Here is a 7,253-nt window from a genome sequence, read left to right as displayed (position 1 = left end):
ATTGCAAAACCCCTCGGGGAGGTTGGCGAGATGGGCGCTACAGCTCCTCGAATACGACTTCGAAGTCGTATATCGGCAGGGGGCCCTCAACCGAGTGCCGGATGCACTCTCGCGAGCGTATGAGGGAAGGGAGGTCATCGAGGGAGAAGTAGAGATTGCGGCTGCCGTGCGTGCGAGGTGGTACGAGAGCAAGTTCGCGGAGGTAGAGGGGAACCCTCAAAAATTTAAAGACTGGTCGATTCGGAATGGGGAATTATTTTGCCGGAGAACCGACCCCCTGATCGCGGAGACCTTAGGTCGAGATGGGGACGAGTGGAAATTGGTGGTCCCCGAGGAGCGCAGGACCGAGATCTTGCAGGAGGCACATGATGGTCCCCAAGCCGGACATTTAGGTATCGAGAAGACATACCACCGCGTCGCGACCAGATACTACTGGCCGGGCATGTACCGAATAACGGTGGAATACGTAAGACGCTGTACCACTTGCCAGCTGACGAAGGTGGAGCAGTCGCTCCCTTCGGGGCTGATGGGTCGGCGCCGTATCGACATGCCCTGGTCAGTAGTCGCTGCCGATATCATGGGACCATTCCCTCCTAGCAAGTCCGGTCATGCATACCTCCTCGTGATGCAGGACCTATATACTAAATGGATTGAGTGCGCCCCACTCCGAAGAGCGACCGGTCCAAAAATTGCGGAGGCCCTCGAAAGCCTCATTTTTTCGCGGTGGGGAACACCAGATGTGATCCTCACCGATAATGGGACGGAATTCGCAAACAAATGTTTGCAGGAGTTGGCGAATGAATACGGCATTCGTATTACTACGACCCCTCCGTACCACCCGCAGGCAAACCCCGTGGAAAGAGTCAATCGAATCTTAAAAACCATGATGGTGGCGTACATCGGGAGGGATCACCGAGAATGGGATGTCCACTTAGATAAATTCAGATTCGCGTACAACACGGCGCATCATTCGGTTCTAAAGACTTCTCCAGCATTTTTAAATTTCGGGCGAGAGCCGAGGCCAGCGAAATGCTTGCGGGCGAGCAGCGAGCCGCCGCTAGAATTAGATGTCGAATCCACAGAACAGTGGAAAGGCAGGGTTGCCCAACTGCAAACGTTACGCAGTTGGGTTGTAGAAAATCTTGAGGATGCGTACAATAATCAGGCGCGGTATTATAACGAAAAGCATAGGGATGTAGAATTCGAGGTCGGGGATAAAGTAATGAAAAGACAAAGAATCCTTTCATCTGCGGCACAGCACGTCGCAGCGAAATTAGCCCCCAAATACACCGGTCCCGTCGTGATAACGCGCAAGTTATCACCGGTAGTATATGGGTTGTCGACCGAAGACGGCAGAGATTTGGGGAAGGTGCACGTCAGCGACCTTAAGGCATACCGTCCATCATACACACCAGAAAGCAATAACTAAATGACTAGGTCTCCCAACAGACATACCGAAGTAACGCTGCCGGAAAGATGGAGCAACAGGGTTGGAGCAAACCAGTGGAGGCGCTCTGGGAGGCCCTACTCCGAGTAGAAACCCAGAAGGGCGAGGAGATGGTGAAGCGGGTGATGCGGCAGTACCTAACCCTGGGCAAACACAGCCTATATGAAGACACATCCACCCAAACTTCAGACCAACAGGCAGGATCCCTAACCACGAAGACGTCCTACTACGTGTCCGCCGACGATCGACCGGAGTCGGATCAGTGGAAAGGAGAAGGGCACACCGTGGACCTAGAATCCACACTAGAGGACGCAGAGGACCTGCCAAAGGACCCGGAGGAGGGGGCTGCCAGCGCCCAGGGACCCGAAGACACGACACCGGGTCCAACAACGGAAAAATTGATCTGGGCAGAAGAAACTGAGGAGGAGAGCCCCACAGCTCCCCACAAAGATGCCGGAGAACCGCAGGAGGCCGTCCCCAGCCAAGATGCAGGCGAACTGCAGGAGGCTGGCCCCGACCAAGATGCCGGAGAACCGGAGGAGGTTGCTAAACCAACAGCGCAGCCAAATACAGAGGAAGGCAACGACTTTGCCTGGGTCCATCGCCACGGCCTCGCTCGGCTACGGCTAGAAAAGGCGAGGGCCTCTATGCTAGGGGGGACCGACGAAGCGACCGGGGGTGCAAAAGGAACCGAGGGCCCGGCACCAGGTCCTTCGGAAGCACCACAACCGACAGGCGCTGCCGGAGGAAAAGAGAAGGGAATTCCCACATGGGTATATCCGGGGGGCGGCGCTAAGCCATAACTGATGTGGGTCCAGGCCCCAACCCAGCCACCAAAACGTCGACAGACCCAACCAGCCACCGAGGGGAGGGCGGAACAACACCGAGCACCAGCCCGCCTAGCAGGGCCCGGACGAAGGTACTCCGAAGAGGAACTACGATCAAGACAAGAAGGCTGTTGGAGTTGTGGCTCCCGGGACCACCGCCAGAGAAGCTGCCGGAACCCGAGAAGTGATTATTGCTTCCGGTGTGGACGCCCGGGATTCTCGGTAAAGTCGTGCCCCCTGTGTGGACCACGCTGGAAGGTGGGGGGCCCGCATAACCCCTGGTAACACCGGTCAGAAGGAGAGGAAAAATAAGACTGATGTAGGAGTTACAGTTACTTTAATAAATAAAGAAAGCCACAGCTGCCGGTAATGAGGAAAGTCTGCAGATCACGCTTGTCATTTCAAACCCAGAACCCCACCTCGAACCCGTTTACGTGACTTTAGCGGTATTAAGCGAGCGTTTCAGATAGCTGCCGGTAGAATAGGAGGCCTCGTCCGAAACACTGTACATGTGAGCGTAAGTATTTGTTTCTGTTGTCGTCTGGGTAATGGTGCACGGGTATTGTGTTTGTCGGAATACCGAGGAACGACCGAGGTCGAGCGTTCGCTGCCGAGCCTACCAGAGATCTGGCGAGGTCTACCCACGGGTATGACCCGGTCTCTCCCAGGGGGGGAGGAGTTGTGACGTGGCAGTTTTGCCAACGTCACCCGATGCCGTTTATCGGAAGACCGGGTCACCCTCTGGCAGCCTAATACGCGAGAGGCGCCGTGGCGAGCGCTCGCCCTGGGTGCGAACGAGACCCATGGGCGAGTTCTAATATTTTTGAGCGTCGCGCCAATTGCGCGACGCGTATCTGCAGGACCGTAGTCGGGCCCCAGGGGGGGACCCGAAGCACCTCTCCCGCCGAGGAAAACACAGAGACCGGCGCCGGCGACAATTACAACACCGCGAGGAAAGAGGAATCGACGGGGCACAGGAAAATCAACCTGGAGGCGCCGACAAGGACGGACGATGCCAAGCAAGGAATCTCAGCTGTCTTGCCGTCGCCTCATCCGGAGAGAAACCGGATCGCTGCCGGATTGGCTCCTGTCGATCACCTCTGCGGGAAGCAGCCAATACCTACGCCACGCTGCCGGAGAACCACCGAATCGCCGAGCGCCAGGGACCGTCACGCAGGGCTAGGCCCTGTCCGAAAATCTATCCGCGATAGGTCGAACTGCGTGCGGGGGGATCAGAGCGGCAAGGGGGGGATGCTTCTCTTCCGCGTTCCCGAGACACGCAGCGAGGGATCACTTCTTCGTTGGCTCGAATCATCGATAGTCGCGCACTAGAGATCTGTATTATTGCGTAATCTTGTAAAGTACTTTGTATCATTGCGAAGTGAGCTGCCGGTTCGAGGGACGAGAACGCTGACGAACCATCGTTGCCCTGGGTAAGCTTCCGCCAGTTCTCATTTCGATAAAGTGATCTTTCTCGCGTTGGCTCGGTAGTTCGTCGTGTCCGCGATCGCGTCGTAGAAACACCGATCTGATTTCGTAGCTGCCGGTATTCGAGACGGATTCGAAGTAATCCGCGAGGGGCGAGAACCCGGTGTGTAATAGACGCGCGGGGAATATATTTCGCGGGTGTCCGTGCTAGAGGTCGGATGGCGAGGACCCGCGTGTAGACTTGACCTCGCTACGCGCGGCGAAGGAGGAATTGCGAGCATCGGGCACTATTATGTTTTCGAGGATCCGCGCGTCATTGTCGTATAAATCGAACCTCGAGTCGTCCCACGGTGCGACGCCGCCACGTGCTCTCGTCGTATTTCCGCGACGTGTTCCGCCGACGAGAAGCTGAATATAACGCGTATTCCATCCGAATCTGGGCGTAGAACGCGAAGGTCGCGTACGCCAACGTTAAATTCACGTTGCTGCCGGATTCATAGCGCAAAGAGAAAGACCGTAGACGGTCAAATCGCGCGTGCGACGGATCGCCGTCGCCGACCACCTGTCACGCGCCGGCTAACCTCTAAACGCTGCCGGTCGTTGTCGGCAGCCGTTCTGTAATCATCGTCGAACGAATAAAGTTGTGTTAGCCGAATCTCTGAGTCGTTATTGCGTGAGAAACCTTCCCGCCGCGGGGAATGCCTCGTGTTCGACCCGCGTAGAATCCTGAGACCATTAGTATCACATCTCCGCGTAATATCGATTGTCGCAGGCTCGTAGGGTCGTCTCTCATCGTGTTTAATAGCGAATTTAGCGTGGCATCTTCTGTGCCTGGCGCCCGAACTTTACGTAAGAGATCTCGAGAGACGGCGAGCCAGCGTACAACTTTTGTCCCGGGTGGACCACGTTCCGCGCGGCCGAACGTGGCCCGGCGATAGCGCTTGTAAATACCCGGTGTCGCTCTCGGTTCAGTCAGAAACGAGAAACGACGTGACAACGAATATCGCGTCACGACGACGGACGATTCACCGAGACCGCCGCGGGCATACTTATCCAAGCGTGTGTCTGTATACGCGTAGAATTTCAAAGTTCCAGCGGCGTATTGGTTTCATTTTGTAGCGGCGCATTGCTTCTATCTGCAGCGGCGTATTGCTTTCGTCTGCAGCGCCGTGTTGCTTTCAGTTCTAGCGGCGTATTGCTTTCGTCTGCAGCGGCGTATTGCTTCTATTCACAGTGGCGTATTGTCTCTATTTACAGCGGCGTACTGCTTTCAGTTACAGCGGCCCATTTCCAGAGTTCCAGCGGCGTATAGCTTCATGTTGTAGCGCCGTACTGCTTCATCTTCTAGCAGCATATTGCCGGAGTTCTAGCAGCATATTCCTTATATTATTAGAACAATTTAGCCGAAATAACCAATTATCCCATACGAATGCCACCTGAAAATAATACATGGGATTTAAGAGTAAAAAATTAAAATTAAAATTTTTTATTTTATTAATAAGATACGAATAATACAATATGAACATACAATATGAACATATTGTATTATTTCAAACAATTACATGTTGTTTTATTGACAATTAAATGGCCAAAACCAGCATCCCAATATCCGCTCAAATCCACAGATATGGTTCGAACGAAAAAAAAAATTGGGACATTCAGTGTTGGCGATCCCCTCAGGGGACGAATACTGCGCCTCGGTTTAAAAAAATTGGGACATATATTATTGCCCGCCCCCTGAAAGGGAGCGCCGTACCTCGAGGTATCCCTCATACCGGCAAGAGCAAAAAAAAAATTGGGACATTTATTGTTGCCTGCCCCCTGAACGGGAGCGCCGTACCTCGAGGTTTCCCTCATACCGGCAAGAGCAAAAGCACAAGCACAAATTTGGCGAGATCTTGTTTCGTTTCCCATTTAGATTTCAATTTCAAAAAATTGGGACATTTAGTTTAGGCGACTCCCCTGGAGGAGGGATGCTGCACCTCGGAGTTCCCTCCATATCAGCAACGCCGGCATGGTTGTTCTGGCCTTTCTCCCATTTTCCCGCTCGCCGGTTGGTTACGTTCTCAGGATTTAGTATCTAGTATCGCCTTTCACATAGAGTATGGTCGGCAATGGGTTTGGATGTGTTCCAAGTGTTCCATCAGTCTTGCGTCCACCTTCGCCATCATTCCTCGAGTCTCGCGGAACCTCGATTTCTCCTCCACCACGTCTCCTCCTTGCTAAGGAGTATTTTCTTGGCAGCCTGGGCGAGGGCCCTGTATGTGTCCTCGCGAATAATGTTCGTTCCGGTTGGGGGCCAGTCGAGGCCTTTCTCCCGACAGACAGCACGGTACTCCCTCCTCTCTGTCTCATAAAAGCGGCAGTAGAACATCACATGCATTGGGGACTCACCCGCGGCCCCGCAGAGACAGCTGGGGTCATCGGACAGCCCTCTCTCATGCAAATTTTCGGCAAAATCCCCATGCCCTGACAGGAACTGGACGACGTGGTGTTCTAGGAACATCCACCTCATGAGAAGCCTGTCCAGCACGTTGGGGAAGAGTCCATGAGTGTGTCTACCGGTCGTCGATCCGTCTCACCTGGTCTGCCACTCTCGCAGCAGATACTCAATCACCTCACTCTCTCTTGAGGTCCATGTCCGGCCGCCCACCATCGAAGTCCTCCGGGAAGCTATAGCCATTGATGTCAAAGCTTCTCCCTCTAGAAGCCTTGTACCGGATGTCCAGGCGCCGCATATGCAGGTCGATCGGGGGCGCGCCCGCGACGATGAGGAGGGCGTCCATGGCAACAGTTCTGTACGCTCTAGTTACACGCAGAAGCGCCTGTCTCTGCGCCGATTGCAAGGCCTTAAGGCCAGTTCCAGTAATCAGATCCATCCAAGCCGGAGCCGCGTATGTAACAATAGGGAGGAACAGTCCGGTGTATAACGTCCGCAGTGCCTTGTGCCTAAGTCCCCATGTGCGTCGCGCCACCGCAGCGAGAGCTTTGATCTTTTGCAATCCCTTATCCTTTACCTTCTTGATGTGGGTATTAATCTTCATGCCTGTGTCGAAGTGCACCCCCAAGTACCTCACGCACTCAGCCATGCGGATTTGTTTTCCTTGGACTCTGACCGTTGGCGGTCGGCTCCTCGCAAATGATCCTCTCAGCACCCTAGTAGCACAAAAATATTGTATAAATATTTTTTTCAAATATTGAAAAAATATTTTTAAAGCCACATTTTTTCATATGAGAAAAATATTGGATCTGAATATTGTATACATATACAAGAAATATGAATTGAATGTTTAAAAAATATAAGCTAAATATTCAGAGAATATAAACTACATATTTAAAAAATATAAGCTAAATATTCAGAGAATATAAACGAGATATTTAAAAAATGTAAAATAAATATTCAAGAGATATAAACTAGATATTTAAAATATATAAAGTAAATATTTAAAAAATGTAAATCCAATATTTTAAAAATATAAATTGAATATTTAAATAACATTCAATAAAATCTTCAATTAAAAAAAAAAAGACAAAAACTAAAAACTATGGTG

This window comes from Lasioglossum baleicum, chromosome 20 (genome assembly GCF_051020765.1).
Source record: "Lasioglossum baleicum chromosome 20, iyLasBale1, whole genome shotgun sequence".
In the NCBI taxonomy this organism is placed as follows: domain Eukaryota; kingdom Metazoa; phylum Arthropoda; class Insecta; order Hymenoptera; family Halictidae; genus Lasioglossum; species Lasioglossum baleicum.
This window is presented reverse-complemented; position numbering follows the sequence as displayed.